Genomic DNA, 27,809 nt, shown 5'->3' with positions numbered 1-27,809 from the left:
CCTTTAGGTGGCCAATGTCACATAAATTACATTATCTCGTATGAATATATTCATTAAAATGTACCGCCCTCTCTTATATCTTGTCTCTTATAATGCTGAATTGGCCATGTGTGAGGATAGTTTCAACATATGTGTTTTGACAAGTTTTTTGATGGAATTACATCGATAGGGTGATCCCACGTTACAAAATCTAGTACTCTATTATAATGGGGTGGCTTACATGTTCATTCAACATAACAATATCTACCTTATGGCAGCATCAAGATAGAACTCTAATGCAGCTAGCTTACTATTATTTTTACATCAAGTTGTGGATGTAAGTTCAATAATCTACACTTCTCATTACAATTTATTTCTTTTCCAAGGCTCTATTTTCAATTATTAAATGGAACACTATATTTAGGGAACTTACTAAACCTGTAGAGCTAGGGATTCCAGTGTATGCATATAATTCTTTTATTTGTAGCTATTGCATGCATATTTAGGTGTTATTACAGTAATCAAGAGTTGTTAATGTTCCTCTTTGTTTTCTGCTATGATTAGTGTGTTGCAATAACTGATTCACATGTCAACTTTAGGTTCAATTTTGGATTGTCATGTGTGTTATTTCTGCAGGTATTCAAACACTATTTTGAAGAGCTAAAAGAAGAGTCTTTGAGAGACAATTTTATCATTTTTGTGAGTGTACACATCTATTTTTAATCTGAGTCATAGAGGGTCGAGGGTTCAGAATTCCTTCTAATGAACTATTTGAGAATATTTTATCATGAACTCAAAATTTAAAATATGTGTATATCATTTCACCATTTTTATTTCCCATTGTGCAGTATGAACTACTAGATGAAATAATGGATTTCGGGTACCCTTAATATATAGAGGCAAATATTCTTAGCGAATTCATCAAAATGGATGATTACAGGATGGAAGTCACTCAGCGACCTCCAATGGCTGTTACAAATGTAGTTTCCTGGCGAAGTGAAGAAATAGAATATAAAAAAATGAGGTTGAAGGCTAATCTAGATTTAACTTTGTGCTTTTCTTGAATATGGAAATTGATATTTGACTAATATTGTGCTTTAAATTTTTTATTAAAAGTATTTTTGGATGCCATAGAAAGTGTAAATATTCTTTTGAGTAGCAATGGGAAAATAGTGCGATCTGATGTGGTTGGAGCGCTGAAGATGAGAGCGTACTTTAGGTAGTTTTTTCCTACCCCATGCATAATCTTATTATTGAGTTCTTTTAGAAATAAAACTAATAGACTACAGAGAGGAAACATGGAACTAATTCCCATAATCTCTACTAAGTTGAAACACTGTAAACTCCAGCTAGGTTCATGGAGAACATTATAATGTTACTGCACACCTATTTTCTTAAATATGTACCCTACTTGTGAAACACCTTGAAATAGGACAAACCCCATTTTCTAAGCTGAAAGGCCCATGTATGCTTATACACAGCTAAACGAATAGACATATATTATGAGAATGAGATTGGTGCATGAGAGTTCAGATAATAAACATCTTGTGTTTACTTTTACGTGGTAGAATTATGAATTACCATCAAAAAAAGAATCTACAAATTGTCCAACTTTTATAAGTACAAATATTATGTTCATATTCATTGTTAAGATTTGATAAATAACAATTTTTTGGTCATGAGACAACCAACTTCGTTGCTGGATACTTGCATTTCAACAGATTACATGCTTTAGCAAGAATAAAATAAGTATAGAAGAATAATGGATTGTGGTGGATGATTGAACAGAGTCCAATTTCTTGGAGAGTTTAGAGTGACAAATTAAAAGTCAAATTATAATGACCAAATGTTGAAGTTTAGATTATGCTGCACTGGGTCCCATACCTAGACCAGGTCTAATTCATACAGTTTGTAGGCCTTCCCCGGGTCTGTAATAGATGTATTTGGAATAATTTGGTTAGGACACCCATGCCCTTGCCATATCAACGCTGAAGCTAGATCCTCACAGCCGATCTTGGAAATAAAATAGTATGAAAAATTACAAAAAAAGAATAAAATACTGATATGTATATATCTTTAGACATTTTATATAATTATTGAGTGTTGGAAGTAGTTTGACCACTAATGATTTCTTTGTTTTATACATATACCATAAGTATTAAACCTTTATAACTTTTGATTTAATATTTGACATTGAATTATTGATTGTGTTTCATGGTTAATTTAGCTTGTTTTGTGCAAAATGTGGTTGTTTCTAGTTTTTATTTATGTATAATGTACTTTTAGCATGACTACTGAAATGTTACATAGCTAGCTATTGATGACAAGTGTATTTTGATTCACTTTTCTTCAGTGGAATGCAAGAATGCAAACTTGGACTCAATGATAGGGTGCTACTAGAAGCTCAAGGCAAAGTGTCAAAGGGTAAAGCAATTGATTTGGATGATATCAAGTTTCATCAGTATGGAATCAAGCTCATTTTCTTATTCAATTTGTTAAACTATCAATTTTATCTTATATTAAAGTTCTTGCAAATTCCTTTGATGTTGTACTTGGTCTTTTTTTTCCCTTGAAAAGGCATATGTTAATTTCTATTTCTTTTGTCAGGTGTGTTTGTCTTGCTCATTTTGAAAAAGATAGAACTATATCCTTCATACCTCATGATGAGACTTTTGATCTAATGAACTATAGACTTAGCACACAGGTTTGTTCATATATTCAAGAGAATGTAGTTGTTGTCAAATCTTTCAAGTCCTATTATGAAGGATATCCTTCTAAAGTAGGTTTCATATCATATGTTTTTATTACTTTGCAAGTAAAGCCATTGATATGGGTTGAAGCTCAAGTAGAAAAGAATTCAAGAAGCTGGGTAGAATATTTAGTGAGAGTACGTAGCCAATACAAAGATCACAGGTTTCAAATTATCTATTTGGCTTACGTATGCCTATTTTAGATCTAATTTATCTACTGTTTAGATAGATCTTTCTAACATGTTAGCTTCAGGGAACGATTTAAGTATGACTAATATTTCTATGTATTTGCTAATTTATCTCATGGTTTTCTTTAAATTTGTAGTACGACAACAAATGTTGAAATTGAATTGCCAGTAGTAGCTGATGCATCTACACCTCATGTACGTAAATCAATGGGTACTTCTACATACTCCCCAAAGAGGGATGCTTTGCTTTGGAAAATAAAAACATTTCTTGGTGGAAAGGTATCTTGCAGCTTTCATTTGTTTTCTTGTTCAAAGATGGTTAATAGTACCATGGTTCTGGACCCTGATGTTTTAGTTTCTTGATTGACTTATTATGTGGTTTTTGATTCATGAATACATATTGAGGGCTGAATTTAGCCTTTCTAGCATAACTACTGAAGAAGCAACCCAAGAAAAGTGGGTGCCTATTCATGTAAAATTTGAGATACCATGTTTTACTGTATCAGGAATTCAGGTCATTTCTTAACTTTAGTTTACAAATGTAGATTATTTCTTTTTCAAGTATCATTAGCTCATTACCATGATTTATAACTTATCTAAAATTTGAGTCATTTTGGACTGACTCCATAAAAGTCATCATAGTGTTGGACCCTTTTGTGTGTTCACTTCTATATTTTTGATGAGAACAAGCTCATTGCTCATATTTATATTGGCCTCAGTAAAAATCATTATGCTTTTTAAATATTTAGCTCCACAAGTAAATTGATGCATTGAAATGATGCATTGAATAAATGGTTGAGAATTTACATTTTGTTCATTTAGATTTAGGTTGCTACTTTATAACAACTTTCTTTTGTTGCAATTCTTTACTATAGGTCAGGTATCTGAAAATCATTGAAAAGAGTGGATATCAAGCATTGCCATGGATGAGGTACATTACAATGGAAGGTGAATATGAACTAAAAATGATCTAGACTAGTGATAACTGAGAAATGTTGTAAACAAGAGAGAATATGGTATTTGATCATTCTGATGGCTTATTAAGTTGTTTTTAGTTTCTAAATGAAGGATCAAGCAGAAGGATGTTATTTAACTATTTGCCTAACATTTGTGTCTTGTTAAAAACCCATCACAAATTTGGTTTTGTTGTGTTCATCATTCTTTCTTTTATATATTCTGATTGCTTTCAACCGTAGTTTCTTGATCTCATCTAATTTACTCTCTAAGGGAAAAAAAAATCTTTGGAACGAACTTTTCTTCAGCACTGGGTGGGAGGATATAGAGATTAGTTACACTTGATTGTTTCAACCACTGATCATCAAAATTGAGGTCAACCAATAACCTTCTCTCCCCTTTCTCTAAATATATGTATTGTGATATCATATTATGATCTGAACAACTACTTAAAAGATAACATATTCTAGTTATTTCATGCAGGCAGAGAAAGTGTACAATCAGGATGTTTATTTTAAGAAGACTCTCAAATGTCAAAGTGAACCAATGTCTCAGTTGGAATGCATTGCAACCTCTGCAGTAAGTACATAAATTTATTTTAATTCCTTTTGCCATGACTCAGGTTTTGTTTATAGATGAATTTTAATGTTGGTTGTAATTTACTATTCGTTTGATATGTGGAAAGTGATATAAATTTAATAGAAGTATTTGTATGATAATTTTAGGTAAGTACAAAAAATCAAAGTAAAAGCTTCTGTCATAGTAGTATTCACAACATCTGAACAAATTGTAAAGTAATTATTTTCTTATTCTACATTATATATTCCTTGGACATTTGAAACTATCGAATTTGGGAAATTGGTGATAAGTTACAATTTGGTTTCATTTTTGCGACTATTGGGGTTTGGTTATCATAATCATTAGCTCATAATGCAGGAAATTTCATCAATTCTAGATTTATTTGTTGCCATGCCAATGTGAATTTGATTTTTCTGATATACAGATAACACATCTATGAATTCTGATTCTTAGCACAATATTTGTGTTTTATTTGGCCTAGGTTGATTGCTCAGTATAGGCCTACTATGCCAATAATTTCTATTGTCATCTCAAGATTGATAATAAATCAACTGAGATGGGGCTTTATGAGTGCATTTTGGGTATGCTATACATATTATTAAAAAAGAAAGTTGTTCTATTTTTCTTCTACCTGAGTGACATGGATTAAAAATCAAAGTAGCTTTATTATTCTGAGTATGTTTTTGTTCAAATCATTCAAGTAACGCTAATTAAATAAAAAATGATGAGATCAATACGCACATCTCAGAAAATCATGATGTTGCTTTACTGGCATTAATATCCAGAGATGTTTTTGATCGAATTACATGTATCGATGTATTCAATCTAATGCCACATCATTGCAATCTTTCTTCATAATATTTGTTTTCATTGAACCTTCCCAATTTTAATAGCTTTTGCTTCCATGATTTCACTACTTCTATATTTGTATTTGTATAATCGGTTTCACTACATGATATTGTAGTGCACAAAATATATATTGCACATTCCTAGTCCACCATAGCTGGAGAAGTGTGTGCATGTTCAAGAGATTGTTTCTATCATAGTTTATCCTTATAAGAAAGCTTTTGAAAAGAGAAATGTAAGGAATCAATTTTAGCAAAAATGTCAGTACTCAATGATTTAAGCAACATAAGTATGACATATTAAGTCTTGATAAGGAGTGAGGCAAAGGGAGGAGACAAGGGAGGTGAAGCTTCCAGCTACATCATTCTCAACTACCTCCAACATCAAACAAAATCAAACCTCTTAAACCCTACATAACTTCATTTGGTCACATCTTATATTTGAGCAAGATGGTTTCTTATTGGTACTCCTTCCATTATTTCATGATATATTATTATTAGGCCATCCAATCAGCTATAGGACAAAGATGATTCTTGAACAATCAAATTAGCAATATGGTTAATCTGCATTGCATTGGGATACTTGGTTTGTGGTTCATCTTATCGATTCCTATTCATCACAAGATCTTTATCTGATTAGACTTCTATAGAAAAAATTGAGATTTCTCAAGCTCCAAGTCCAAATCATGTAGGTTTCAGTCTCCACATATCATAAAGCCTATATATAGAGCTGAGCATTTTCACACCATCTGAGAGCTGATGCAAGTGAAGCTTCCAGCTATGGGATGCTCAACTCTATATACAGGCTTTATGATATGTGTAGATTGAAGCCTGGATGATTTGGGCTTGGGGCGCAGGAAATCTCAATGTTTTCTATCGAGGTCTAATCAAACAAAGATCCTGTGATGAATGGGAATCAATGAGATGAACCTCAAATCAAGTGTCCAAATGCAATTTAGATCAATCATATTGCTAATTCGATTATTCAAGAATCATCTTTGTCCTATAGTCGATTGGATGGCCTGATAATAATATCTCATGAAATAATCGAGGGAGAACCAATAAGACACCATCCTGCTCAAATATAAGATGTGACCAAATGAAGTTATGCAAGGTTTAAGAGGTCTGATTTTGTTTGACATAGCTGGAAGCCAACAATTTTTTTTTTAAGTTTTACTCAGTCGCAGTTGCAATTGCGACAGGAGATTGGTAGTGGCGATGCCATGTTTTGTCGCATTTCATCGCAATTGTGACACAAAACGGAATTATTGTGATAGGGTTACTGTTGGAGTCGCTACAGGTGGACGCCCCAACTACCATCGCAAAACCTTGGAGGCGTCACTCTTGCAACGGGTACCCCTTGAATTGTAACAAGGTTGGTCTCATAAGAAAGCAATTGGATTGCGATGGCTATGTGTCATAATTGTGACAAAATAGGGTAGACATCATATTTTGTGACTAAAAAATAGTGACATCTATTACTGTCACAGTGGCAACACATAGCTGTAGTAATTGTGATACATAGCCGTCGCAAATTGATGCCAAATGTATTAGTGGGAAATGAAATTGTAGTTCCATTCTTTTAGATTTTTTTTAATAATCTTCAACTTACTAATCATCTAAAAAAGTTTGGGGATATATACTTTGGTTTCTTTCCACTATTGTTCAATTAAATTAAGGCATTTCTTATCCTTAAGCCACATATGTTTGAACTTAAAACGGAGGTTACTTGGTCATCTATCCTCAATAATTTGAAGTTTAATATGGAATTTTTTTGATCCCAAGAATAGTTTAACATGAAATATAAATGAAATATAGAAGTTAGATAAGTCCCCATGAATAAATAACCTATCAATTTTTTCAACCATATTACTAAAACCCTTCCTCATATTATTACAAGTGAATAAGTCTAAGGATAATTCAATTTCCAATAGACCAACCCAATGGACCTAGTATGAAAAATATTTGGATGCCGAGGAGAAATAGATGATACCACCTTATTTCTCAAAAGGTATAAGGATAGCATTAAAATATTCTTCTAAACTAGGAATCTTTGAACCCCCTAGACCAATCCTATCTTCTATTTCCTACCATATCCTTAGTTTATCCTAGTTTCTTGTTCAACCATAAACATTGAAGAATATGAAACAAGAATCACATCTAATACCCTTTACTTTCCCACATATCTAATTCCTATGAAACTCTATGATCAAAGATATTGAAAATATTCTACGGTCCCAAAAAATAGCAAGGCCCCATGAGGCATCCTTTGTTAAAGAGTTCTTAATTTCCTTCCAACCCATGGATCTTCTAAAAATTATACATCTCTTCCTTAGCTACTTTAGTCTCTTGGGTAAGGATGATATCAGCTCTAATAGATGAGATATAATATTTTAGGAGATGTTTTTTTTTGGGGGCATTAAAGCCCCTAACATTCTAGGTTAAGATATTCATAATTATTTGGGAAGGATTTTCCCCTTCCCAACATTAACAAATCTAATAATATAAATTTCCAATGAATTGCTCCATCTCTGGATCTAAGCACCTCAAGAGATTTATGACCATATTTCTTTAATGAATCTAAACAATCCAGGTTGGTTTGTTATAGTTGGTAAAAGATAATCCTTATAGAATAATGCTCTCTATTTGACACTATATCTTGATCTAAGAAAACTATCCCATTATCAAGGCTTACACGGGGGGGATCCTCCACATGATCCTCACCATTTTTTTAGAATCAAATTGATTTTTCCTTATAGTTTTTTTAATCATATCTTTCATCTAAAAATTTATTCATGAGCTCATTAACCACGATATTATCCACGAATACTACTAAAATATTAACCTCTTTTTCAACTCGTCTTGGGGTCTCCGTGGTTTCCTCCCATGGAGGAATGTTGATGTCATTTTAATCACATATGTTAATATTGGGTGTACCCTATCCATATTTCAAAACATGATCAATTTTATCCTTTGCCAGGGAGATTTATACTGAAGCTAAATTAGAACTAAAAGGGAGGATTCTTCCTCCACTATGTTCTTTTCCTAGGTAACAATTGTTCATCAAATACGGGGAGGGGAATCCATAATCTCCCCTACTTACCATTCTTCAACCTTGTGGAAATAGAAAACTCCTCTATCCTTATTAAGAATGATCTAAATATTTGAGGTTGAGGTAGCATCTTCTAAATAGTTTGGAGATGGTGAAAGATGATTGAGAAGAATCAAGTCTTCTTAGAAGGAATCCTTAATTAATCTAGGTTCTTAATAAATGGTTATATCATTAATGTTAATATCTTGTCTATGTGATTTCATAAGAGGATTTTAATCATTTAACTATAACATATATATATCAATACCTAAAATAGTTGAATGAGTGAAAACTCCAAATTTATGTCATTTGTACTGGATGTATTTCAGTAAATGAACCATCAAATTCAAAAAAAGGCAATTATCTACCTTGAACCCACAAAAATGTTACTTGGAGACTTTTCCAACTTTGAAGATGGAGTATGCATTGCTATCAACTTCTTGGACTTCTAGTGTTTGCTCAAGATAATGGTGAAATAATTTAAGTTAATCTTGGTATTTCTTCTACTTCAATGCTTAGGGAGAACCTTCATATAAGATTTCAAGTTCTTACTACCCCCTTATAATGATTTTCTAGCATCATATTTACACGATCAACAAGATTGAACTACCACCCATTCTCCCTAATCATCTTCCATGACTATTTGAGGGTTGAGGAATTGGAGGAAGTGTACTTCATATTGCATCCTCAAGAAAACATGCCATTATCTAAGATATCTATTGAGCTCTTTATGAGGGATGAATACTACTAAATTAGTATATTTTTCTCTTAATATAGAGGCCATCATCATATTTTCTTCCCAAAATACACTAGAAATCATAACCGAGAATATTTAATTAAATATATTGCAAGCTTGAACTCCTATAAATTATTTATGGTGCAATGATAATGTATTGTTTTCTTCCTATTTTCTCTATTCTTTTAATTTTGCTATCTTCCAATATTCACACTATTCAAATCTGGATGAAATGTAAGTTCAATGTGGTTTGTTGGTCATGGTTTAAATTTTATTGCTAAAGGAAAATTGGTAGGATGAGCTCTCTTTGGCCCATGTGGAATTTGCATCTTTGATCTATGATGGTTCAATTCCCTTCATTTTCCTCTTTCAACAAGCTAGGGAAGATGATGCAAGGATAATGTGGCATAAGGAGTTTGATCCGGTGGATAATTTCAGTGAAAATTGAAGTGTCTTCAAATCTCCAGATTTTTGTACCATCAAAAAGGTCTCAATGTCTTGATTCCAATGCAAGTTGAACAAAGCAAAAAGGAGTCCGTTTGTGCAAGTTATGCTCAGTCAAAGTTTTGGTCAACAGGTAGACCAGAGGGCTAGATAAGGGGCAAAATCAAACCATCTTGAAAGTGGTCAACAATGGATTTCAAAATGAAGATCCTGATGAGAACTTTCCAACGGAGTTCATTTCGTCAAAAATGAACTTCATATGTGAAAGTTATGGCCGTTTGAATTTTGGAGGCAAAATGTAATAGTGATGATGTCATCATGATATCAACAGCTCAAGTGATGACACATGTCAAATATACGAGCAAATAAAATAGTGCCACATGGCACCTCAAGCTCGAATTTGGTGGTTTAAAATTTTTTTGAGGAGGTTTGAACCCTCAACCTCTCATTCCCTCCTTTCGCTCCTTGCCACTAGACCACGTGGAGCATTTAGCAACTTTGTAACAGATTTTCTATTTAAACTATGAATGCTACCAAAGCTGTTTGAAAAGATGCATAGATGGGAGTTGAACCCTCGACCTGGCCGCCCCTAAAATAGCTACATGCCAATACACCACTAATGTGGCTTGTTAAATGCATGGCAGATGTGTTATTTAACATGTATCAAACAACGGAGCCCCCTAAAAATAGATTTATTTGTTATTTTTAACAACATTAACCCCTAAAATTATATAAATGCCAAAATGTAAAAATGGCAAAGAAGATTTTTGAGGGGGCCTATTTTTTTTTATTCCTTATTATTAAATTAATTGGTTTTGAGCCAATTTAAGTAAATTATTTTGTATAAAAAGGGGGGTAGGATGTCATTTGGAGGCAATGGGAAATTAGGGGAGACTTGGAGAGAAATTTCTCTTGGTGAAGCTTTCCAAAGGAATAGGGAGATTCTTTTTAGGAGATTTTTTGGAGCCACTTTCGTACTTCAGAGTATTATTATGCTATCGAAGTGCTAGAAGAAATGGTCTTCTTTGGTGCATATTTGTAATTGATTTCTGGAGATTAATCAGATTGGTCATACTCTACTGGAGCTGACCCGAAGATGTAGTCACATTTGTGGTGAACTTTGAAATCAAAATTTGTTTGCACTTTCTATCTTCTTCTCTCTTTCAATTCTATTTATTTCACCTCAAGTTATTGAGTTTGTGATGCTTAATTTCATTTATGTTAAATGTATTAACACTTCCGCTGAGTTGTGTTTTTAGTTAAGCATTCAATAGTGCAATTAGTCTAGATCTATCAATTAGATCAAGTGGTATCAGAGCTAGGTTGACTATTATTGCAGTTGTTTCCTTGAATGCTAACAAGATCTAGGATTCAAAAAGGCGAAGGCAAGCTTGAAGAATTTAATCCTGAGATCAAGAAGTGTAGGACATTTCCAAAGATGTATATTTATGGAATGGAGGTTCCTAATGAGATCAGTGAGATGAAATTTCGAAGAGCATTCCTCGAGATGAAGGCTAAGGTGGACATTCTTCTCCAAGAGAGACACAAATGACAATTGAGAAAGGAAAATAAGGCTAAGAAGGAGGAGGAAGAAAAATCCTCATTAAAGGATGACAAAGCCAAAGGAGTAGGAGGTGGTAGTGACCCTCCTGAACCTCCATCCCCATCTTCATCATCTTCTTCATCTTCTCCTTCTTCTCCATCTTCTCCTCATTCTACTTATTTTAATCCTTTCAAGAGTGGGTATAAGCCTAAGATCAAACTGGATGTAAAATTTGACTTGCCTAAGTATTGTGGTGAACTTGATGCTAAAAAATTGGATGATTGGATTCAGCAAGTAGAAGTCTACTGTAGAGTCCAGAACCTATTTGATGATGTTGATAGGACTCAATTAGCTACTCTTTGGTTAAGACGTATAGCTTTAACCTGGTGGGAGAGTAAGACTAAGGTAGAAGTTTCGCAACATGGTAGAGTCAGTTTAACTTGGGCAGAGTTTGTGAATGCTCTTAAGAAGCAGTTTTATCCCCTAGGACATATGCAACAGTTAATGATGGACTAGCAAATGTTTAGGCAAGGGAAAGATCAAACTGTCCAAGAGTAGACCCATGAATTTAGGAAAATGGCTATTGCTTTGAATGTTCCTTTGTACACCCAGGATACTTTGTTGAAATTCGTAGGAGGTCTTCATTCCTACCTTAGACATTCTATTTTGGTATTGAACCCTTGTAATTTGGATGAAGTTTATGTTCAAGCTACACACTTAGAGTCAAGGGGTAAAGGATCTTTTATTGATAAGTTTGATAATGATGTAAAGAAATCTTCTAAGAATGCAAAAATAGAGAAAGGAAAGAAGGCAGCTACAGTTAAGAAGGATGAGAAAATTTCTTGCACTCATTGTGATAGGAAGGGTCATGATGAAGAACATTGTTGGAAGTTGCATCCCCAATTGAAGCCTAAGTGGGCTCAAAAAATTGATCAAAAATAGAAAGGTAAGGAGAAAGCAGCAAATGTTGTTATGGATCTTGGTTCAGATTCAGATGATGAGACTAAGATAACAGCTATGGGTTTGAAAGGTAAAGCTCCTATTTCTAGTGTTTCTGTTACTAGTTGTGCTTCTACTTCTACAGTTAATGATTTCTCTAAAGATAAGAAAAGGAATGAGTTTTTCATTTAAGGGTTTTTGCTAAGAACACTAAAATTGATCCACTCATAGATAGTGGTTCTCAAGTGAACTTGATTTCTAAAAGTATTGTGAGGAACTTGGGATTGAAAACCACATTACATAAGAAACCTTATCCACTAGGCTGAATTTGTGTAAATGATAAGCTATAAGTAACAAGACAATGCACCTTAAGATTTGCAATCACTAGTAAGTTTATGGATAAAGTACAGTTTGATGTGGTTCCATTGGATATCTATGGGATAGTGCTTGGTAGCCCTTATCTTTATGATAGAAAAGAAATTTTCTATAGGGAGAAGAATCATTATCACTTGTTTAAAGATGGCATTCAGTATGTTGTACATTCTCACAAGATTAAGACTGATCATTCTTTTGCAAACACAGGGCAATTAAACAAGGTAATTAATGGAAGTAAAGAGTTAACTCTTATGTCTGTCAGTACAGGTGGTTCTACACTTGAACTTGGAGTAGCTAACCAGGGTCAGATGTTGTAGGATGCACTTGTAGTACATCATGAGGGAATGATGATTGAAAGCATGGATGGTTCCTTAGGTAAAAATGTTCCTATTATGAAGGATCGATATGTTGTTGATTTATTCTCTTTCATTTTTGCATTATTGTTCAGCTTGATGCTAGTCAATGTTTGTTGGTTAGTGGCTATGACAATTGATGCAGATGCTTATGGAAGTGATAGAATAATGTTTATGATAAAAAAATGTTGTTGCAGTCTTCATTGTGCTTGTGAGCCAGGTATTTAGATGTACAGATGATATCGGACAAGTGGGGAGGCCAAGTCCTCACTTAATGTCAGAGTAAATGTCACTTTTGGAGGTCCAAAAGGTCTTCAGTGGGGAGGCCTGATCCAGTGGATAATTTTAGCAAAAATTGAAGTGTCTTCAAATCTCCAAATTTTTGCACCATCAAAAAGATCTCAGGGTCCTAATTCAATGCAACTTCAATGGAGCAAAAAGGAGTCTATTTGTGCAAGTTATGCACGGTCAAAGTTTTGGTCAATAGGTAGACTAGAGGGCTAGATAAGGGGAAAAATCCAGCCATCTTGGAAGTGGTCAACAATGGATTTCAAAATGAAGATCCTGATGAGAAATTTCCAACAAAGTTCGTTTCGTCAAAAACGGACTTCATATGTGAAAGTTATGGCCGTTTGAATTTTGGAGGCAAAATGTAATAGTGATGATGTCATCATGATATCAACAGCTCAAGTGATGACACATGTCAAAAATATGAGCAAATAAAATAGTGCCACATGGCACCTCAAGCTCGAATTTGGTGGTTTAAAAATTTGTTAACAAGGTTTGAACCCTCAACCTCTCATTCCCTACTTTCCCTCCTTGCCACTAGACCACGTGGAGCATTTAGAAACTTTGTAACAGATTTTCTATTTAAACTATGAATGCTGCCAAAGCTATTTGAAAAGATGCATAGGTGGGAGTTGAACCCTCGACCTGGCCGCCCCTAAAATAGCTACATGCCAATACACCACTGATGTGGCTTGTTAAATGCATGGCAGATGTGTTATGTAACCTGTATCAAACAGCAAAGCCCCCTTAAAATAGATTTATTTGTTATTTTTAATAATATTAACCCCTAAACTTATATAAATGCCAAAATGTAAAAATGGCGAAGGACATTTTCGAGGGGGGTTGTTTTGCTTTATTCCCTATTATTAAATTAATTGGTTTTGAGCCAATTTAAGTAAATTATTTTGTATAAAAAGGGGGGTAGGATGTCATTTGGAGGAAATGGGAAATTAAGGGAGACTTGGAGAGAAATTTCTCTTGGTGAACTTTTCCAAAGGAATAGGGAGATTTTTTTAGGAGATTTTTTGGAGCCATTTTTGTACTTCAGAGTATTGTTATGCTATCGAAGTGCTAGAAGAAATGGTCTTCTTTGGTGCATATTTGTAATTGATTTCTAGAGATTAATCGGATCGGTCATACTCTATTGGAGCCGACCCGAAGACATAGTCACGTTTGTGGCAAACTTCGAAATCAAACTTTGTTTGCACTTTCTATCTTCTTCTCTCTTTCAATTCTGTTTATTTCACCCCAAGTTATTGAGTTTGTTATGCTTAATTTCATTTATGTTAAATGTATTAAAACTTTCCCTGAGTTGTATTTTTAGTTAAGCATTCAATACTACAATTAGTCTAGATGTGTCAATCAGATCAGGATTGGAGCTTTGCAAGTTCTAGGATGGTGGGGTTGAGTATAAAAGATAGCACTAATGTGAAAGAAGCTCATGTGATGACCCCTCATTGGCTAATCTCGGTGCTTAATGAATAAATAATGACAGAGATCCTTCTTTTTTGATAGGGAAATTTGAATATTTTGGTGCAAATAATTATTCACTATTTACACTTAAGTTTACTTAGGTCAGTGCATTATTTTATTATTTCTTACGTAAGACACTTAGGAGTTTGCATACTCTTATGAGTTGTCATGATGACAATGCTCGAGTAAACAACTCTAATTTAGCACATGGTGTCTACAACATTGGAGTTTTCATAATTAACTAAGTTGTCATGTAGACAACATAGGTATTCACACTCTTAAATATGCACATGGTGTCTACAACATAATTTTACATTCTACACCTTTGTAGGCTTATCCTCTCATCATCACACTAACTCCTATGCTTAATGGAGGATAATCCACACTTGGTGGATATGTGCTTGGTTATAAGACTTATTAGTGTGCTAAGTCCTAGGAATTATAGAAGCATTTTAGACGCCTTTATATTTAGGCACTCCTAGTGTGTATGGATGACTATACAGGACATCACATTGAATAACAATAAATCAATTCTAGATATTGTTATTTTGATCATACCTTGTAGGTCTACTATTGTGCTTGTGCTTGAGTTCCTTGATCTTGGGTGATTTTCCCTAAGGAAAATTCTTATTTGGTATCATAGCTATACCAAATTCCTACATGGTATCAGAGCTCGGAGAATTTCACTTCACATAGCTGTTTGAGACTATTTTTTCTCTTTAACACCTTGACCTAGATCTAAAATATCACAATAATAAGGAGCATCTAGAGCCAAAACAAAACTTTCCATTATGTCGAGAACATCAATTTGGTTAAAATTGATTATAGATTCACCTATATTGGGCCATAGTCAAATTTGAGGAAAAATTCTTTTGCAAACCGAAACCTAAAGGCCCAATTTGCAAGTTCGGTATGATAATTATTTAGATTTGCAATTTTATTTTTAGATCAAATTTATTTTTCTCTACATATTTCATCTGCTCTTTTATGGAAATTTTCGTAAACATTTTTTTCCCTTGGAGTCTCGAGAGAAAAAAAAATTGTACAGGGACCGAGCAGTGATACCGCAACCCTACATGGGATTTTTTTTACTAAATAGTGGCATATTCCATTTATTAATTGTGGACTTCATCAATTTTTTGACTAGCTAACATATCGATCAGGCAACAAAGCCCACCACCGAACACAACAAGTGACATCCACAATTCCATGGTGGCTGAAACCCAGCTACAACCTCCAATTGACAGTCTCCTTTTTTATTTAATCCTTGGAGGCAATTGACTTTTAAACAAAGCACTCACCTCTCCCCATGGCAATGTGGGATTAAATCCTAGCCTGCCACTAAACTTTTTTTGACATTCATCTCTTCATTCCCAGCACCAGAATCAGAACTAGAGCCCACTGCTTTATTTATTTCAGCGATGATGCATCATACTCCGAGGGTGTGTATCTCCTCTAGGCACCACTGGTAGGCATCCACACAATTTTTTTATGTTGCCATCTTAGCATAGGGACCCCACCTCAGGACCTCCATATTGTGTCACATGTGGCCACTCTCTACACACCTGTTCACTAGCTTGGATAAGACAAATCAACAAATGACAAGCATCCACATAAGCCCACACATTCGAGACATGTGTACTAGCCATTTCAACCTACCAACTAGAATCCGTATAGACCCTACCTTACCATGTCATAGTGATATGCTAACATCATCTTCCATATCATCCAAAAAACCTTTTCGTACTGGCATTAGCTAGGCACAACATTAAATTTGTCCATCATTTGAATGTCATTTCCAAGAAAATTTGAACTAATGCAATGGTTGTTTGACTGTCAAATTTAACCTTGCAATTTTCTGCCTAGACCCCTCTAGGTTTTGATTTGATAGTCTAACTTTGGGAGGCCATAACTCATTCATTCAAACTCCAAATCAGGTGCAATTTTTTTTATTTTGGGTAGAATTTTTGGAACTTTCTAGTGGTGGAGTTCTTTTCTAGATTTTTTGGCACAGATTTGTTAGAAATTGCATCTTTTGTTAACTACACTTATCCAGTCCTACATCTTGCAACTTGAAACATTCTATATGGGCTCATTTGGACTTGAAAATAGGTTCTGTTATTTTTTAAAGTACTTAATTTTTCATCAACTTTGTAGATCTGCAATCAGATTATAGGGTTGTGTGTAGAAAAATATCACTTTCAGACTTAGGGCCTTTTCTGCATTGTATTGCTTTGATTACTTTTCCAAATTGTTGTACATCTAAGCTATAGTGCTTAGTGCAAAATTTAGGCCTTGAAAGGTAGTTTTCACCAGAAAAATCATAAGTCCACCTTGTACATTTTGACAAGTGGCCTCTTGTACATGCACTACATACAAAGCACCAAATCATACATTCGACAGGGGGGTTGATTGATTTGTTTTGCATTTTGGAGGATACATTGATTAGTACATCATGGATGAGGAAGATTTAATTACCTTGACACCATAAAACTATTAGAAATGGAGTCAATTGGTTATCACTTATCTTAGTCAATATAATGCATTGCCATTTGTGAATGGACTTTCATACAATGAGGACACTAGATCCATCTCTTGATGTGCCCTCTTTCTCTATGTGGATATGGAGGTTATGGATTCACTTGATGACATGAAGTCAACTGATCCATATGATATCTAGATCTACCTTTGGGAGATGCATGGAGATCCAAACATTCCTCCATTCCCAAAAGACTTTTTACCTCTAGTTGTAGTGACATCTTCTCCAGATGATATCAGACCTCCTGATGTTCTTGTTGCTACTACTAATCTAGTTCTAGCCATAGATGCTTCTAATTCAATGTATAAAGAAACACCATGTCTTCCTACTTTAGCTTCATGGGATAACTTCCTTCTAGATATTATAGGTCTATTCATGAAGTCTCAAATTGAAGATGTGGGAGACATCATTGATGATAAGTCTAGCATAGTAGGGTACACCTTGTCTACTAGCTCTAGCATTAGTGTATGACTTCTTGATAGATATTTTAGGTTTTTTCATAGAATCACAGATACAAAATTTAAGAGACATCTTTGATGATCTACATCTTCTCTTTAATAAAGCAGAATCTTCTTCTTTTGTCATGAGGGATCACTTTGACCCTCCTGTCCATTCTCTACATGAAAGGTCTTCACAGGTTGATATGATTGTGGATCTTTATGTACAACAATTGTAGGAGGTCTCTTTATTATTTGAGGAGATATTTGGTTCTTTGGCAACTATTCTACATCCATCCTTACTAGATATGCATTTTTTTCTTTTCAACAGTGTTTGAAGGGTGACCATTAGTTTTGACATAGGGATAGTTGAGCATTTTTCTGAGACACCATTCATCATCAAGATTTTTTCTTCTAAAGGGAAGGAACATTATTCAGTAGTCATAGATCAACTTCTACATTTGAGTAGCTCTCATTAATCAGTACTATACATTTAGGTGGGGGGACTACCTTGTCTCCTTCTTCACTCTTATGGGGGGGACTTTTTCCTATTATGAGATTTTTTTCTTCTCATACTTCTCTTTCTTATACACTTGACGTATGTGGTAATAGGGGGATCTTGATTACTCCATCCATCCATGCATTTTTTCTTTTCATCCCTCTTTCTTGGGGAGGGTTTTTTCCCATGAGGCTTTCCCTCTTTCTCCACTTTATGAGAGATCGCATTTCATTTTGTACATGGGTACCTAACATGGCCTAGTAATCGGGACTCATTATGTATTTCATCCTAGTTTTTGTGAGCTTAAGTGCATTCCCCTAAGTTGCAGTTAAAGGGGGGTGTTGGTGTAAATAATTATTCACTATTTACACTTACTTAAGTTTACTTAGGTGAATGTATTATTTTATTATTTCTTAGGTGAGACACTTAGGAGTTTGCGTACTCTTATGTGTTGTGATTTTGACAACACTGGAGTAAGCAATTCTAATTCAGCACATGGTGTCTACAACACTGGAGTTTGCACAATTAACTGAGTTGTCATGTAGATAACATAGGTATTCACACTCTTATTTAAGCACATGATGTCTACAACATAATTTTATGTTCTACACCTTTGTAGGCTTATCCTTTCATTATCGCACTAACCCTTGTGCTTAATGGAAGATAATCCACACTTGGTGGACATGTGATTGTTCGTAAGACTTATCAGTTTGCTAACTCATAGGCATTCTAGAAGCATTCTAGAGGCCTTTATATTCAGGCACTCCTAGTGTGTATGGATGACTATATAGGACAGAGCATTGAATGACGATAAATAAATTTTGGATATTGTTATTCTGATCATACCTTATTGGTCCACTATTATGCTTGCGCTTGAGTTCCTTGATCCTATGTGATTTTTCCTTAAGGAAAATTCTTGTTTGGTATAATAGCTATACCAAATTCCTGCATGGTATAAGAGCTAGTAGAATTTCTCTTTAGATAGCCATACAAGACCATTTTGTTCCTTTAGCACCTCGACCTAGATCTAGAGTATCACAATAATTGGGAGCATCTAGAGCTAGAAAAAACCTCGCCATTATGTCCAAAACATTTATTTGGTGAAAATCAACTACAAATTCACCTATATTGAGCCATAGTCAAATTTGAGGCAAAAAAATTTTGCAAACTGAAACTTGAAGGCCTGATTTGCAAGTTCAGTATGATCATTATTTAGATCTACAATTTTATTTTCAGATCAAATTAATTTTTTTCAACATATTCCATCTACTTTTTGTGCAAATTTTTGGAAATTTTTTTCTATTCTGGCCTATAGAGAATTTTTTTTTTGGTACAGGCATAGGGTAGTGATCCCCTAGCCCTGCACAGAATATTCTATATTAGATAGTAGCATATTCCATTTAATAATTGTGGGCTTCATCAATTTTTTGATTAGCCAACATATCGATCAGGTAGCAAAGCCCACTGCCGAACACAACAACCGATGCCCACAATTCCATGGTGGCCGTAACTTGGCTACAACCTCTAATCAAACATCTTCTTTTTTATTTAATCCTCAGTGGCAATTATTTTTTAAACAAAGCACTCACCTCTCCCTATGGCAATGTGGGATTAAATCCCAATTTCCATCTAGCCACCAAACTTTTTTTGACGTTCGTCTCTACATTCCAAGCACTAGAATCAAAACTCTGGCCTGCCATAGCCTAACAACACCAGAATTAGAATGCCAGCCTGCCACATTATTTATCTCACTAACAACATAGCATATTTTGATGGTGTAACTCCTCTAGGCACCACTAACAAGCATCCACATGGTTTTTGTTTAGTGTTGCCACCTCAGCATGGGGACCCCATCTCAAAACCTCCACACTGTGTCACATGTGCCCACTCTCTACATGCCTATCTGCTAGCTTTGATAAGACACATCAGCAAATGACAGGCATCCATGTAAGCCCACACATTAGAGACATGTGTACTAGCCATGTCAGCATACAAACTAGGATTCATACAAATTGTACTTTGCCATGTCATAGTTGTATACAAACATTATATTCCATGTCACCCAGGTGGCCTTTCTTTGCTAGCTTTACCCAGGCATGACATTAAATTTCATGGTTTTTTGACAGTCATTTCCAAGAAAATTTCTACTAATGTGATGGTCATTTGACTGTCAAATTCATTCTTACAATTTTCTATCCTGACCCCTCTCTAGATTCAGTTTTGATTTGATAGTTTGACTTTGGGAGGCCATAACTCAGCCATCTAGACTACAAATTAGGTTCAATTATTTTTTATTTTGCGCAAAATTTTCTAAAATTTCTAGTGGTGTAGTTCTTTTCTAGTTTTGGTGAATGGATTTGTCAAAAATTGCATCTTTTGGTCATTGTACCTATCCAATCCTACAATTTACTACTTGAAACATTTCGTATAGACTCATCTAGAGTAAAAAAAAGGTTCTACTCTTTTTGAAACTACTTTTTTTTTGTCTACTTTGCAGATATGTAATCAAACTATAGGGTTGTGTGGAGAAAATATTACTTTTGGACTTAGGGCCTTTTCTGCACTATATTGCTTTGATTACTTTTCCAAATTGTTGTACATACAAGCTATAGTGCTTAATACCAACTTTAGTCCTCAAAAGGTTGTTGTAAGCAGAAAAATTAGAAGTCCACCCATTTAATTTTGACAAGTGGCCTCTTATACATGCACTACCTATAAAGCACCAAATCATACATTGGGTGGGGGAATTGATTGATTTGTTTTGCATTTTGGAGGGTACATTGATTAGTACATCATGGATGAGGGAGATTTAATTACCTTGACACCACAAAACTATCAGCAATGGAGTCAATTGTTTATCACTTATCTTAGTCGGCATAATGCATTGCCATATGCAAATGGACTTTCATACAATGACGACACTGGTTCCATCTTTTGTCATGCCCTCTTACTCTATATGGATATGGAGGTTATGGATTCACTTGATGAAATGAAGTAAACTGATCCATTTGATATTTTGATCTATCTTTGGGAGATGTATGGGGATCCACACATTCCTCCATTCCCAAAATATCTTTTACCTCTAGTTGCAGCTACATCCTCTCTAGATGAGATCACACCTCTTGATTCTCTTGTTGCTACTACTAATCTAGTTCTAGCCATAGATGCTTCTAATTTAGTGTAGCAAGAAACACCATGTCTTTGTACTTTAGCTTCATGGGATGACTTCCTTCCATATATTGTAGGTCTATTTGTGGAGTCTCAAATTGAAGATGTGGGAGACATCATTGATGATATTTTTCTTTTGTTTGTTGAGGTGAATACTTCATCCATTTCCACAATGATAGGTCTAGCACAAAAGGTACACCTTGTCTACTAGCTCCAGCATCAGTGGATGACTTCTTGATAGATATTTTAGGTTTGTTCATGGAGTCATAGACAAAAGATTTAGGAGACATCTTTGATGATCTACATGTTCTGTTTAATAAATTAAAATCTTGTTCAGTTGTCATAAGGGCTCTCTCTGACACTCTTATCCATTCTCTACATGATCAATCTTCATAGGTTGATATGATTGTGGATCCTTATGTACAATAGTTGTAAGAGCTCTCTTTATCATTTGAGGAGATGGTTCTTTGGGAACTATTCTACATCCATCCTTGTTAGATATTCATTTTTTTCTTTTTAGTAGTGTTGGAAGCAACGACCATTAGTATCAAAAAAGGGATAGTTGAGCATGTTTCTAAGATACCATTCATCGTTAGGATTCTTTCTATACATAGAGGAAGCATCTCATTTGTACCTTTGGCATTGTTTCTTCTGAAGAGGAGGAACATTAGTCAATAGTCATGGATTAGCTTCTACATTGGAGCAACTTTCATTAATTGGTACTCTACATTTAGGTGGGGGGACTATCTTTTCTCCTTCTTCACTCTTATAGGGGGGGGGGGGGGGGGTCTTTTTCCTCTTATGAGATTTTTTTCTTCTCATACTTCTCTTTTTTATACACTTGATGTATGTGATAATATGGGGGTCTTGACTACTCCATCCATCCATGCATCTTGTCTTTTCATCTCTGTTTTTAGTGTAGGGTTTTTTCCCATGAGGTTTTCCCTCTTTCTCTTCTTTATGAGAGATTGCATTTCATTATGTACATGGGTACCTAACATGGCCTAGTAGTCGGGACTCATTATGCATTTCATCCTAGTTTTTGTGAGCTTAAGTGCACTCCCCTAAGTTGTTGTTAATGGGGGGGTGTTGGTATAATAAATTATTCACTATTTACACTTACTTAAGTTTACTTAGATAGTGGCATATTCCATTTAATAATTGTGGGCTTCATCAATTTTCTGACTGGTCAACATATCGATTAGGTAGCAAAGCCCACTGTCAAACACAACAACTAGCATCCACAATTCCATGATGGTCAAAACTCAGCTACAACCTCCAACTGCCCATCCCCTTTTTATTTAATCCTTGGTGGTAATTATTTTTTGAACAAAGCACTCACCTCTCCCTCTAAAAATGTGGGATTAAATCCCAATTTCCAAATGGCCACCAAACTTTTTTTGGCATTTGTCTATAATTTCTCGACACTGAAATTAGAACTCTGGTCCACCATAGTCTACCAAATTTGGAATTAGAATGCCAGTGCACCACATTATTTATCTCACTAATGATGTAGCATATTTTGATGGTGTGTAACTCCTCTAGGCATTGCTGACAGGTGTCCATGCAATTTTTTTGGTGTCGCCACCTTAGCACAGGGACCCCACCTCAAAACCTCCACGCTGTGTCACACATGCCTAGTCTCTACATGCATATTTTCTAGCTTTGATAAGACATGTCAAAAAATGATAGGCATCCACATAAGCCCACATGTTAGAGAAATGTGTACTAGCCATGTCATCATACCAACTAGGATCCATACAGATTGTACCTTGCCATGTCACAGTTGTATACTGACATCATCTTCCATGTCACCTAGGTGGCCTTTTTTCACTTACATTAGCTATACATGACATTAAATTTGATAGTAATTTGACCATCATTTCTAAGAAAATTTGAACTGATGTGATGGTCATTTGACGATCAAATTTATTCTCACAATTTTCTACCCAGACCCCTTTCTAGATTTAGTTTTGATTAGACAGTCTAACTTTGGGAAGCAATAACTCAGTCATCTAGACTCCAAATTAGGTTCAATTATTTTTTATTTTGGGTAGAATTTCCTAAACTTTCCAATGGTGTAGTTATTTTTCAGGTTTTGGTGCATGAATTTGTCAGAAATTACATCTTTTGGTGAATGTATGTATCCAATCCTATATTTTACAACTTGAAACATTCTGTACAAGCTCATCTAGACACAAAAATAGTTACTTCTCTTTTTGAAAGTTCTTAATTTTCTATCTACTTTACAGATCTGCAATTAGATTATAGGGTTGTGTGGAGAAAATATCACTTTTAGACTCAAGGTCTTTTCTACATTGTATTGCTTTGATTACTTTTCCAATTTTTTTTACATTTGACCTAGAGTGCTTAGTGCCAGATTTAGGCCTCAAAAGGTAGTTGTAACCAAAAAAATTAGAAGGCCACCTTGTTCATTTTGACAAGTGGCCTCTTGTACATGCACTACCTATAAAGCACCAAATCATACATTGTGTGGCGGTGTTGATTGATTTGTGTTGCATTTTGGAGGGTACATTGATTAGTACATCATGGATGAGGAATATTTAATTACCTTTACACCACAAAACTATCAGAAATGGACACAATTGGTTATCACTTATCTTAGTTAGCATAATGCATTGCCATATGCAAAAGGACATTCATACAATGAGGACACTGGTAGTCTGGTTACATCTATTGTTGCACCCTCTTTCTCTATATGGATATGGAGGTTATGGATTCACTTGATGACATGAAGTTAACTAATCCATATGATATTTGGATCTATCTTTGGGAGATGTATGGAGATCCACACATTCCTCCATTCCCAAAAGATCTTTTACCTCTAGTTGCAACTGCATCCTCTCTAGATGAGATCACACCTCCTGATGCTCCTATTGCTATTGCTAAACTAGTTCCAGCCATAAATGCTTCTAATTTAGTATAGTAAGAAACACCATGTCTTCGTACTTTAGCTTCATCAAATGACTTCCTTCCAGACATTGTAGGTTTGTTCATGGAGTCTCACATTGAAGATGTAGGAGACATCATCGATGATATTTGTCTTCTCTTTGTTGAGGTGAATACTTCATCCATTGCCACAATGATACATCCAAGAAAATAGGGTACACCTTGTCTACCACCTCCATAATCAGTGGATGACTACTTGACAGATACTTCAAGTTTTTTCTTGGAGTGACACATAGTAGATTTGGGAGAAATCATTGATGATCTATATCTTGTTTTTAACAAAGTAGAATCTTCTTCAGTTGTCACGAGGGCTCGCTCTGACCCTCTTGTCCATTCTCTACATGATCAATCTTCATAGGTTGATATGATTATGGATCCTTATGTGCAATAGTTATAGGAGGTATCTTTATCATTTGAGGATATAGTTGTTTCTTTGGGAACTATTCTACATCCATCATGGCTAGATCTACATTTGTTCTTTTCAATAGTGTTGGAAGGGGTGACCATCAATATCAACACAATGATAGCTGAGCAGGTTTCTAAGAAACCATTTATCATTGGGATTCTTTCTACACATAGGGCAAGCATCTTATTTGTACCTCTACCATTATTTCTTCCAAAGGGGAGGAACATTATTCAAAAGTCATGGATCAGCTTCTACATTGGAGAAACTCTCACTGATTGACACTCTACATTTAGGTGGGGGGACTACCTTGTCCCCTTCCTCACTGTTATGGGGGGACTTTTTCCTCTTATGGGATTTTATTCTTCCCATACTTCTCTTTTTTATATACTTGATGTATGTCATGATTGGGGGGTCTTGATTACTCCATCCATCCATACATTTTCCCTTTTCATGTCTCTTTTTGGGGGAGGTTTTTTCCCATGAGGTTTTCCCTCTTTCTCCACTTTATGAGAGATTGCATTTCTTATGTACATGGGTACCTAACATGGCGTAGTATTTGGGACCCATTATGCATTTCATCTTAGTTTTTGTGATCTTAAGTGCATTCCCCTAGGTTGCATTTAAGGGGGAGTGTTGGTGTAAATAATTATTCTCTATTTACACTTACTTAAGTTTACTTAGGTGAATGCATTATTTTATTACTTCTTAGGTGAGACACTTAGGAGTTTGTGTACTCTTATGAGTTGTCATATTGACAAGATTGGAGTAAGCAACTCAAATTCAACACATGGTGTCTAAAACATAATTTTACATTTTGCACCTTTTTAGGCTTATCCTCTCATCATCACACTAACTCTTGTGCTTAATGGAGGAAAATTCACACATAGTGGACATGTGCTTATTTGTAAGACTTATCAATTTTTTTGTTAGCTAGGCACAATATTAAATTTGTCTATCATTTTAATGTCATTTTAAGAAAAATTTGAACTAATCCAATAGTTGTTTGACCATCAAATTTATTCTTGCAATTTTCTATCTAGTGCCTTGTCTAGATTCAGTTTTGATTTAATAGTCTAACTTTGGGAGGCCATAACTTAGTCATCTGAACTCCAAATCAAGTGAATTTTTTTATTTTTTTGGGTAGAGTTTTTGGAGCTTTCTAGTGGTGCAGTTCTTTTCTGGTTTTTGTGCATGGATTTGTTATAAATTGCATCTTTCGGTGACTAAACCTACCCAATCCTACATTTTGCAACTTGAAACATTCCATACAGGATCATTTGGACTCGAAAATAGGTTCTATTCATTTTGAAATGCTTATTTTTTCATCAACTTTGTTGATTTGCAGTCAGATTATAGGGTTCTATGTAGAAAAGTATTGCTTTCAGACTTACGGCCTTTTATCCATTGTATTGCTTTGATTACATTTCCAAATTTTTCTACATCTAAGCTATAGTGCTTAGTGCCAAATTTTGGCCTCAATATGCAATTGTAACTAGAAAAATCAAAAGTCCACCCTGTACATTTTTACAAGTGGCCTCTTGTATACACACAACCTATAAAGCACCAAATCATACATTAGATAGGAGGGTTGATTGATTTATTTTTTATTTTGGAGGGTACATTGATTAGTACATCATTGCTGAGGAAGATTCAATTACCTTGACACCACAGAACTATTAACAATGGAGTCAATTTGTTATCACTTATCTTAGTCAACATAATGCATTGCCATATGTGAATGGACTTTCATACAATGAGGACATTGGTTCCATCTTTTCTCGTGCCCTCTTTCTCTATATGGATATGGAGGTTATGGATTCACTTGATGAAATGAAGTCAATTGATCCATATGATATTTGGATCTATCTTTGGGAGATGTATGGAGATCCACACATTCCTCCATTCTCAAAAGATCTTTTACCTCTAGTTGCAGTTGCATCTTCTCCAGATGAGATCACACCTCCTGATGCTCTTGTTGCTACTATTAATCATGTTCTAGCCATAGATGATTCTAATTCAGTGTAGCAAGAAACATCATGTCTTCCTACTTTAGCTTCATATGATGATTTCCTTCTAGATATTGTAGGTCTATTCATGGAGTCTCAAATTAAAGATGTGGAAGACATCATTGATGATATTTGTCTTCTCTTTGTTGAGCTGAATACTTCATCCATTTCCATAGTGATAGGTCTAGCATAGTAGGCTACACCTTGTCTACCAGCTCCAGCATCAGTGGATGACTTCTTGATAGATATTTTAGGTTTGTTCATGGAGTCACAGATAGAAGATTTATGAGACATCTTTGATGATCTACGTTTTCTCTTTAATAAAGTAGAATCTTCATTAGTTGTCATGAGGGCTCACTCTGACACTCTTGTCCATTCTCTACATGATCAGTCTTCACAAGTTGATATGATTGTAGATCCTTATGTACAACAGTTGTAGGATGTCTCTTTATTATTTGAGGAGATAGTTGGTTCTTTGGGAACTGTTCTACATCCATCCATACTAGATATGCATTTGTTCTTTTCAGCAGCGTTGGAAGGGGTGACCATCAATATCGATGTAGGGACAGTTGAGTATGTTTCTCAGACACCATTCATCATCAAGATTCTTTCTACACATAGCGAAACCATCTCATTTGTAGCTCTACTATTATTTCTTCTAAAGGGGAGAAACATTATTCAACAGTCATGGATTAGCTTCTACATTGGAGTAGCTCTCATTAATCGGTACTTTACATTTAAGCGGGGGGACTACTTTGTGTCCTTCAGTCTTATGGGGAGGACTTTTTCCTCTTATGAGATTTTTTTCTTCTCATACTTCTCATTTTTATACAATTAATGTATGTGGTAATAGGGGGGTCTTGATTACTCCATCCATCCATGCATCTTGTCTTTTCATCTCTCTTTTTGGGGAAGGGTTTTTTTCCCATGAGGTTTTACCTCTTTCTCTGCTTTATGAGAGATTTCATTTCATTATGTACATGGGTACCTTACATGGCCTAGTATTCGGGACCCATTATGCATTTCATCCCAATTTTTGTGAGCTTAAGTGCATTCCCCTAAGTTGCAGTTAAGGGGGGGTGTTGGTGTAAATAATTATTCACTATTTACACTTACTTAAGTTTACTTATGTCAATGCATTATTTTATTACTTCTTAGGTGATACATTTAGGAGTTTGCATACTCTTATGAGTTGTCATGTTGACACATTGGAGTAAGAAACTCTAATTCAACACATGGTGTCTAAA

Source organism: Cupressus sempervirens, chromosome 8, assembly GCF_028749045.1.
Source record: "Cupressus sempervirens isolate cs-2001-9-10 chromosome 8, ASM2874904v1, whole genome shotgun sequence".
Classification (NCBI taxonomy): domain Eukaryota; kingdom Viridiplantae; phylum Streptophyta; class Pinopsida; order Cupressales; family Cupressaceae; genus Cupressus; species Cupressus sempervirens.
Note: the sequence above shows the minus strand (reverse complement) of the source record.